The sequence below is a fragment of the Genypterus blacodes genome, unplaced genomic scaffold (assembly GCF_046128005.1).
Source record: "Genypterus blacodes isolate CSIRO-AG114 ecotype Tasmania unplaced genomic scaffold, CSIRO-AGI_Gbla_v1 ptg000543l_1, whole genome shotgun sequence".
In the NCBI taxonomy this organism is placed as follows: Eukaryota; Metazoa; Chordata; class Actinopteri; order Ophidiiformes; family Ophidiidae; genus Genypterus; species Genypterus blacodes.
The window spans coordinates 11,531-22,072 of NW_027467290.1; positions in this window are offsets into that span (position 1 = coordinate 11,531).

Genomic DNA, 10,542 nt, shown 5'->3' on the forward strand with positions numbered 1-10,542 from the left:
GCCCCCCCTCACCTTCCCACACCCACATTTAACTCACCACCCCCTACCGACACATTAAACAAAACAGGGAAATGTTTATGTTAAAGCCTCGGCTGCAATCTAACCAGAAGGGTGCGGAAATGTTCAAAGTTGAAAAGTGCAAATGTGGAAATTATACACGTCTCCTGTTTTCATTGTTAACTGGAATCAAGGGTGTAAGCTTGATGAGTGAAATCAGACTAAGATATGGTAAATGATTGTGCCTAGACTGGAGTAAAAGTGAGAGTGCAGAGTGCATAGTGAGCCTTTGATTGGCTCGTATCTACAGATGAGTGTTTCCCTCCTTCACAGGCCCGTTTTCATAATGCCAGATAAACGACGCCTCCCAGGCCTTATTTACATATAGTAACCACGAGACCCTTTGGGGAAAGGTATGAAGCTCCGTATGTGGCGCTTCAACATGTAAAAGAGCGGCGTTAATGGCAGACTAGGTACAATTTAAGCGGGAGCTGCAGACAAAGGGGTCAGATAAATTTGAGTGGGCTTCCCCAAACAGTCTGCGAAATCACATCACCGTCACTGGAAGGGGGTCTTTGAGTGGGGAGGAGGTAGTTAAACAGATACTAAAGAGTGGGCTCGCCATTGTCTTCCCCCTGATTCAACCGTAAAGCTGCTTCACTTTCTCAGCTCCTGCCTGAGGTTTGACTTTGTAACAGTCCTGGACGCCTCAATTATAGATCCGTGCAAGACAACACACACAACACACACAACACACACAACACACACAACAACACCACAACACTGAAATGTCTGATTACTGAGTCACTTTGTCTGTATTTCTAAGGTGAAAGTAAAAGTAATTTGGTTGTAAATTCCTCAAACCAAACAAGTTAATACGGTTGACGTGAAGGTTGATCTGTGTTTGTTTGCTTGTTTGATTGTTGAGTAATTTATTCCAAAACATATGAACCCATATTCATGTGACTTAATAGAATCAAAGTAGTGATCTAATATCTCGATGTGTGTGTGTGTGTGTGTGTGTGTGTGTGTGTGTGTGTGTGTGTGTGTGTGTGTGTGTGTGAGTGCGTGCGTGTTTTTGTGACATTTGGTTCATTTGGTTGAGCATACAAACCCCATGCTGCTCTCCTACTAGGTGTCATCTGGTGCTGATCTGAATGAGCATCCAGCTCCGGTGGACTGAAATGTGTCTGCAGACAGATGTCACATTAAAATGGAGTTACAGTCAAATCGGGATGGAAAGCTTCATTCTTAGTGAACATAGTTCCACAGGTCACACAGGGTTTATGGTACAATCATTCCTTTCTCTCATTATCTCAGGTCAGGTCCACATTTGAGTTCCAGTTTGTTATTGCAGGTTCTACTATGCTCTCTTGATGTGAAACGGCTCCTCAGATAAATATCGTGTCGTGTTTCAGCTCCTCTCAGATTGAATAGTTTCCTTATCACCACGTATAAAATCCCTCTCAGCTTGATGTTCAGCTCTGTATGTTGATCTAACAATGTTTGGACTGGATCTAGCTGAGCTCTCTCTCTCTCTCTCTCTCTCTCTCTCTCTCTCTCTGTGTTTTTCGGAGGCTGTATTTTGCCGTTCAGCTCAGGAATTTCCTGCGTCCTTCTGCCAAGCACAGCCTGCGTCGGGCAGCGTTTGAGGTTCAGGGGTTTGAATCTGCTATAATGCTCTTTTCATATGTTATACCATCTGGATTTGCTGAGTAGATTTGCAAAAACAAGCACATGGGCTCTGTGAACTTTGGATGATTCTGGCCTGAAACACAATAATGTGTTCTGTGATTCTATGAGATTTCATTCCGTTTGCATGAAGGCACTTTAATAGTTTCCATGGTTGTTGTCAGTTTGCTTTCCCCTGCTCAGACTCAGTAGGACCTCTAGGTTTATCTTCCCCCCCTCACACCAGCAGAGCCCTTGCAGCCTTGGGGGTCTGTGTACAAACCAGATCAGTGCTTGAGGAAGCCTTTGAGCTCATCACCGACTGGGTTTGATGGACTTTTACGGACTGAGACGGTGTAGCGATGCATGATGTGACACGTACTGTGTGTGTGCGCTTCTCAAACACCTACACACTGAATGAGACATAAGAGGGCCCTCCGGATCCCCGCTCCAGCTGCATCATGGGGGGCCCTGCAGGGTGCTTTGGCTCAGACAACATTCAGTGGTTTTCTAATTGGAGAACCTTGAGAGCCAACATGAGCCATTTATTTAGAGCATATGGATCTTCCCATCGTTAGGCTGCCCGCCAACATGGCTGCTGGACTTTCCCTTGCTAATTGGGTCAGGGTCCTAATTAAGTGTGTTCGGCACAATTGTCCAGGTTTCGTCTCTTTTTTTCCCAGTTTCTTTGACTTTTAAATAGCCGAGTCTTTGCCAAAGCTTTCATTATAGTTTAAGAAGGTGTGAAAGGGGAAGAGGCTGATGTGTGTTTAAAAACCTTCAATTATCCATAGAAACAGAAAGGTCTCAACTCTTTATTAGATTAGATCAGTAAAATGTTCACTCTCATGGATTAAACTGGGTAAAAAGTCTAATAAGTGATATAAGGCCCATTATGAGACGCACAGCTGAGGAGTCTAAGTGTGTGTCCTTCTCTTCTGCTGCTGCCATGTATGTATGAGCCTGAGAAATCCTTTTCTCCTTCTCCTTCGTATTCTTATTCATGTGTTTACTGAGGCAACGGGCCACACAGAGAGACACAAGCAGCCCGGCCCTTTACATTCTCCAAATGAAAGCGTAGCCACCCTCCATGTTTCCCTTTAATCCTTCAATTTTTAACCCCGCAGTGGAGTGTTTGACTTTCTTCTCTGGACATCACCTTTCAGGCCCCCTTCATTCCATTCAGGGGCCGGCTGATAGAGCATTCTGGGCTTTACAGACCCCTCTGTGTCGCCTCAGAGGGTGCTCTCCACTGAAAGTGCTCAGGTGACCAGAAAATGAGGGCATTATCACAGGCATATGCTTGTAGCGACAGAGGATCAGGCGAGATTAGGGCCTATCATGGCTCAATAAAGGCCTAAGCTGAAGAGCAAACACGGTTCTGTGTACCATAAGGCTTCCTTGGCTCTCTGTTGGTCATTGTTTAACGGGATCAGTAGCTAGATCCTCTGTACACACACACACACACACACACACACACACACACAGGGAGCATTAATCTGGGCAATGCTTTCTCTTTCTGTTTTTGATACCGGAGCTACCAGATCGAGATCATAGCAGAGGAGAGGAGAGGAGAGGAGAGGAGAGGAGAGGAGATATGATGCAGGAGGGGTGGATGAAGTTTGTTTCGTGTGAGGATGTAAACATTCCCCTCAGAGAAGCGACAATGGAGAGAGAGAGAGGGAGAGAGAGAGAGAGAGGGAGAGAGAGGGAGAGAGATATAAAATTGTTTCACGAACTGGCCGACAAGTGTTTCTGAGGACGCGGAGTGCTGCCCTTTGTTATCAGTCGCGGAGGGACAAACTGCTCAGTGATTTATTCATTTACACTGCCTGAAACAATCGCATTATCTAATTCACAGCAAACAGACACAGCAGCACTATGGAAATCCCCTAGGACATTTATGAGTCACTAAAGAGTCCAATAACTTTCCCCTTCATCTCTAAGCGGCCGTGGAGGACGGCGTGCTGTGGATGATTGGACGGTGGAGGGGGGGGCGGGGGGGGGGGGGGGGGGGGGGGGGGGGGGGGCAGTCAGGAAGGGGATCCAGGACCAGGGAGAGATGCTGATTATGGGCAGGATGAAAGAGCTCCAGGCCTTCTTCCCCAGCAGCTGAATGGAGCTGGGTCAGCATGCTGTCCCATACACTGGGCCGCTCCATGCTGCTAGCGCTTCATAAATTACCCCACAATTACCCCGAGGGGACATGTGTCCGGGGGGACGCGCGGAGACCAAGGGCAGGCGAGAGGGGGAGCGAGTGAAAGGAGAAAGGGGAGAACCGGTCGGCGAGCAGACCGTTGTAAGGAGGTGCAGGGCCCCGGTCCAGATGTTGGCCTCCCTGAGACTGTCACCTCCACGGTATGTGAAAGAGCCCACGTTACACACACTGTAAAGTAGGCACAGCACACAGATACACACACACCGAGCAGCACACATACACACAGGAGTATTTTCAGTTATTTCTCAGTTTTTCAGAACCAAATCTGGCCTATTTGTCTGGTGATTGACACTCCATAGATGCAGTTGTGTTCTGGTACAGTCACACATCAGACTGCTAACAGCTGGGATCAGAGAGAGAAGCACAGATTCATCACTTTAGCTCCGTTTATTATTAGAATGTGACTAACTTTGATCAGACTAACTGCAGATTGTACAGCCTTCAGTGTCTCTGATCACTAAATTGTCTTTGCTGATCATCTTACTGCCTGTGTATTGATCACTGCAGGTTTGAGCAGTGCACTGATTTGGATTCAGTAAAGAGACATAAAGAGAATCAGGACCAGAGACATAAAGAGAATCAGGACCAGAGACATAAAGAGAATCAGGACCAGAGACATAAAGAGAATCAGGACCAGAGACATAAAGACAATCAGGACCAGAGACTAGAGACAATCAGGACCAGAGACATAAAGACAATCAGGACCAGAGACTAGAGACAATCAGGACCAGAGACATAAAGACAATCAGGACCAGAGAGATTAATAAATGGCAAAGGCAAAGAGAATGTATTAGGTTATCGTTTGGTAAATCAAACACATTCACACTCCTACAAGCCTACACACACAATAACACTCTCACACACACACACACACACACACACACACACTAAGACACACACACACACAAGTGTATCTGTTTGGCATTGTGCTGGTCACACTTTTGAACAGTTGGCTGCTCATTGGTGCATGGGGACGGCTTTGTGTCCTCAATCTGCAGACTTCTGCCACTCTCTGCCCCCCTCTGTCCCCCTCTGTCCCCCCTCTGTCCCCCCTCTGTCCCCCCCTCCTCTGTGTTATCCAGGCTGATAAAATAGGAGACCTGCTAGACCAATAATCTCCTTCCCTGAAGCCCAGGCACGACTCCTGCCTTTCATCAGCACCATTGTTTCAGTCTGTTACCTCCGCTTGTGCTCCTTCGCCACGGCAACACACACACCCGCCCCCCTCCCTCGTCCCCATCCCATCTGTGGATAGGCCTGCCATGTGTCTATTCATAAGGGTGCCGGCGGCAACGCCACTGTATGTGGAGAGTACATGATGCTGCCCCATTGTGTGAGGCTCAGTCCTCAGCTACTTACCGCTGACCCTGGGGTCAACCTGCACAATAACCTGAGTGTTGGTGGCCACTGGCCATCCTTACTGGCCCATGATTGATGAGCTGATCAATGGCCTGTGTGTGTGTGTGTGTGTGTGTGTGTGTGTGTGTGTGTGTGTGTGTGTGTGTGTGTGTGTGTGTGTGTGTGTGTGCGTGTGTGCGTGCCCACATGTGCTTCATCTCTGTATAGCCTGTACAAAGCCATTGAACTAAAGTGTGTCTTTTTAAAGTATGGGCCTTTTGAAGGCATCAGACTAGTTAGTGACACACAATTGGCCTCTTTGGTTGCTGGCTTGATGAAGTGAAATGAATAACTGCAATTTAGCTCAATAGGCACACGCCTTGTCTGGATATGACAATTCTGTGAAAGCAGCTTTATGGAGCTGTGCTGCTGTAGCAGGACACACTCAGACATTTTACGCCTGTGAAAGAAGCTCCTTTGTATCTCCAAGGTCTCAGGCAGCACAGCTACACAGGAGGAATCCAGAGTGTCACTGAGATGATGGTTCAACGTCAAAACAAATCTGTGAGCCATTTCTGCCTTGGGTTGGCCATTTTCATCTTCCTGTTTGTGTTCTTCCCTGGGCTCTCTGGCCCTTTGTACCCCCTGCCCCCTTCATTTCCTCAGCCTCACTCAGACGTGCACATTTGCAGTAGACGCACACACACACACCAGGCGCCCAGAGGGCTCAGGTGGGCGATTACGGATACACATTAAACCTTAATTCACATATGGCTGGATGTGAATACTGATGAGGAGATCTGCTCCTGTGGCACATTATCATCCTGTGGCCAACGTGGCTCTAACACACACAGTTTCTCCTGCAGAGGCTGATGTGTAACCGCGTCCCACAGGAGGGACAGATGAAGAGAAAACACACAGGGAGACATGTGCACTCTGAACCACAAAGGCATAAGTTGAAGCACAAACTCTGAGCGCTCTCTGCGGTATAATGGGTGCTGTTCTACTCTACTCTGGAGACAATAGTGAGGCCATGACCCTGCGCTTTATAGACCTCCTGTCGTTTAACTAGTGGAACCACAGCGATTGTCCCGGGATGAAGGGGGATGGCGTTCCTGATCCATCCCCATTGTAGGAGCACCGTGTCACCCTGCTGACATGGAGTCGGTATGTTATCGTGGCCTGTTTGTATGAGATATGATCACTGACTCCATGTGACCGCAGAGTCATTCTTCACAGCACAAGAGAGCGGGAGGCTTTGATGAGCCGCAGCCTGGATCCTCTTCTAGCTTCATGCTCTAACAGAACGTATCTTCAGGAAATCCTTTGCTTTAAATGAGCGATTATTGAGTAAACATCACTTAACTGGTTTCCCTGTTTACCCCTCATTGGCTTTAAGCTGTTTCAGCCTGCAGGCGATGATGAAATATAAATCTGAAGCACTGATCGATATATTCCTGCTCTGCTGCCACTGCTGAGCTCTTTATTTTCTCCAGATCTTGAGTGAATTACCTCGTTATTCCAGGAAAATCTATTTTTAAGGAGATGATATGGCTCATCACCTGCAGGCTTCCATAAATGATCCCAACTGTGATCGTATAGGCAGAGAGATTTGTGGTTTGCATGGTTTACGGTGAAAGCTGTGTAAACTTTCAATTCTTTGAGTTGGTAGGGTCACATAAGGCTCCACTGACCTTCTCTTTAGGACACAACTCAGCGTTCCAGTAACCAGCTGCCAAACAGGCCCACATCTGCTTTAATAATGAGCTTCCATCATAGATAAAGCTTCTCTTCATGGTTAATAACACCAAGCCTGCACTCAGATGCCAGAGCAGGCCTGCGTCATCTGGCGGCCTGGCCTCTCGGTGGGCTGAATGTGGGTTTACAGCACCTTTGTCATTGATATCATTCTTTGTCTCACTTTTCCTGTCCCAGAGAGACGCAGGCCTCTAAGTGTGGCCTCACAGATCTGCCCTGCTGAGTGCAGCATTAAATATCAATACATGTTTATGAGGCCTGTAAATACTCGATACAGAGAGGAGGCAGCGCGGGAGCGTGTGTGTGTAGGTGTGGAGGGAAAGTGTGTGAGGGAAGTTGAAAAGTGAAGGAGACACAGGTGTAGGGAACATAAAAGGAGGCACCTGTTGCAGCTGGAGTTTCTTCTTCTTCTTGGTCTTTTAATCATCTTCTTCTCCGACCTTTATCATGTTAAGTTTCATAGCTCATCTCGTCTTAAATACTAAACAATCCTTCATTAATGAGTTCATCCGACTCAAACTGAGTACAAAGCATCATTGAAGCTTTTCCCTCATTCTTTACCTCAATAATTATTCATGATGTGTTCCTGATCCCAAAAGAGATTTAGAGATCAGAGAGTCATGAAGTAGATTTAAAGGCCGAGTACGCAGCACTTAAACAAAGGGGCCCGTAAAAGTACAGCTCTAGTGACTGTGTGGCAGTATATTTGGGGGACAGTGGGGAGGGGGGGGCCACCGCAGCTCCGGCCTTTAAAAGATTAACCCCGAGCCCACAAAAGCACAGGGGGGCTGCGGGGCCACGCAGGGGCGTGAGTGGGCCGCTCGCTGGTTAAACATTGGCCCTCTTGGCTCTGCTGTCATTGTCTAGTTAGCGGCTCCGCTCGGGCCCCGTTAGCGGCGCAGACACGTATCTTGGCAGCCGGAGTGAGCCGATACAAAGGCCCGTCGGTGCCCGAAAGGCAGGGATGGAGATGTATGGCTTGAGGGTGGGGTAGGCGCCACGTGGGGCCTGTTGTTGTGAAGCCCAGAGCGGGACAGATTGGACAGCGGCGCCCCCCGTCAGTCCTCTTCTTTCTGTGTGTCTCTGTGCTATGACAGTGATAAACGGGACACACGGCCTTCCAGAACAACAAACAGACACTGCCTCATTTCCCCAATGTGGGCGAGGGCAGGCATAAAGGAGGTGCCATCCCATTAGAGCCTGGCCTCAATGCTGCTGAGGCTGCTGGGACGGAGGCAGGGGGGGACGGACACGGGAGCGGGGGGGCGGGGCTGGGGGGGGGGGGGGGGGGGGGGAAAGGCTCGGCCGTTTTGTTTTCTCAAAAAAGTGTCATAAAAAACTCTCCTTAATTGGTGCTCCATAAAATTAGCATCTCCAAGCTGATTAGATTTCCTCTCTCCTCCGTCCCCTTTGTGCGCCTCAGTGACCCCGTCCCTGCCATTCACTTTCAGCCCTTTCACAACTTTATTGGGCATGAGAGAAAGAGGAAACCCATGTAAGATTGTACCCTTTGCCCTCCGCTTCTCCTCCTACCATTCTAGTTAACCGAGTCCATCATCCCCGTTAAACAATCGCCTTCTGCTGAGGGCCGCTGAAAGGAAAACTCATGATAATCCTGGAATTTTGTTATGTTAAACTGGCCAGAAGGGATGAATACGCCGTCATCTCACTTTCTGGCCCAGCTCGAGGAGTCGAGTGTCAGGGAAAACTATTGTGTTGTGCTTAATTTACGGTTAAGGGCACTTGTGCTTTTGTGTCCCACCAAAACCAAACTTCAGCCTAACTATGGAATGATTTTAGTCTAGACTGAGTCGTTGGAAACACATTTAGATTAACTCCATTTGCTCAGAGATAGATAGAGTCTGGAGGAATCTATTTCACAAAAAAGTGTTCCCCTCAGCTAAAGCCTGTTTATAGACACGTCAAGGCAGCGCAGACTGAAATATAATCCCATTAACTTTGAATGGCAAGTCTATTACTCTGTTGCATAATGTGTCTCGCACGCCATGGATAATCGCCATCCCAGTGGAAATGGCGGCGAGATAAAGGGATTTGTGATGCTCTGACATCTTTATGGATGGAGTAATGTAGTTGGTGGGACCATAAGCTCCCCAGAAAGGTTTGGGCCGCTGCCATTCTGCGGCCAGAAAAGTGTCACCGAGCGTGAGTGACGGCGAGGAAAATAAGTTATTATAGCTCATAATCTCCTCACGCCGTTTTTAACTGCATGAATCTGCATTCTACATTTCATTTAATATGGAAATGGAGCGGAGGAGGGAAATGATGGTGTCGGGGTCAAAAGAGGAGGCTCTTATCAGATCCTCTAAGGGTCCGGATACTTAGAGACACCTCCATGTCCAGTCTGTCCACCAGACTCGTCTAGAACAGAGAGAGTTCAGATGAGCCGCTTGACTTTACTGTGTGTTCATTTCTGTTTGTTTGCAGTAAATGTTGATTGATTTCTAAATCAATATCCATGTTAGTCTGACAGTTTGAACCACTTTGCCAACATTGTGTGTTTAGAGGAAACGTTGCACTCTAATCTATAGTGACTCCTGCTATCAAGGTCACTTCTATTACAGAAGCAGTGTAAGAAAAGTCAACATAAAGCTGTGATGTGTGTGTCAGGCAGCGGCAGGAGGGACACATGAGGGGGGGGGGGGCATCATTGATATACGCATATCATGGGGAAAGTGAGTGCTAAAGAGTGGGAACGTACCCGCTCATTGTGATGCGGAGGGCACGGGAGGGTTAAACCAGGTTCTACTCGGCCCCCTGACCTGGGACCTCTTTGATGCCTCAGCCTTCAGGACGTGGGTCCCCGAGGGGGCCCAGTGTGGTGCGGCCCTGGGACCGGACCACAGCCGCGGAGTCAGCGGGACTGGAGGGGAGTGGGAGGGGGTGCGCTTTTGTCCCCAAAGAAAATGAACGTGGCTTTAGGCGGGCAGGGGGGAAAGGTCACATACAGGGAGCATGGGGAGCGAGAGAGAGAGAGGGAGAGAGAGAGAGAGAGAGAGAGAGAGAGAGAGGAGAGAGGAGTCGGATCAAAACAAACAGAGCGGGGGGGATCGGGTCGCGTTCTCAGCGGGCCGGGATGTGATGAGCTGCACGGAATGTGATCTGTCTGCAGAGATCCTCCAACACACACACACACACACACACACACACACACACACACACACACACACACACACACACACACACACACACACACACACAGTGTCTGTTCTAAATGAGTTTAAATACGAGGATGTTGTCAAAGTGATTCACCGCTGATTTCACAACATTATATTAAATGAGTTTGGAGAAAATGACATCGTATTCGGTGACCGATTTTGTTTTTTTACAAGCTGCAGCATTTTGGAGCTAAACTTTCTTAGTTCTTTCAGTTTGAGCTGCAGTATCTCTCACATTCTCTCATCTACATCACTGCATAAGCTGCACACTGATGTGAGAAGGCACCTGGAAGTCACTACAGGACAGTGATCCATGAAAAAATACACCTTTTGAACATATTAACTGTTAGAACATTAGTATTTAAAGAAACACATAGTATAAGT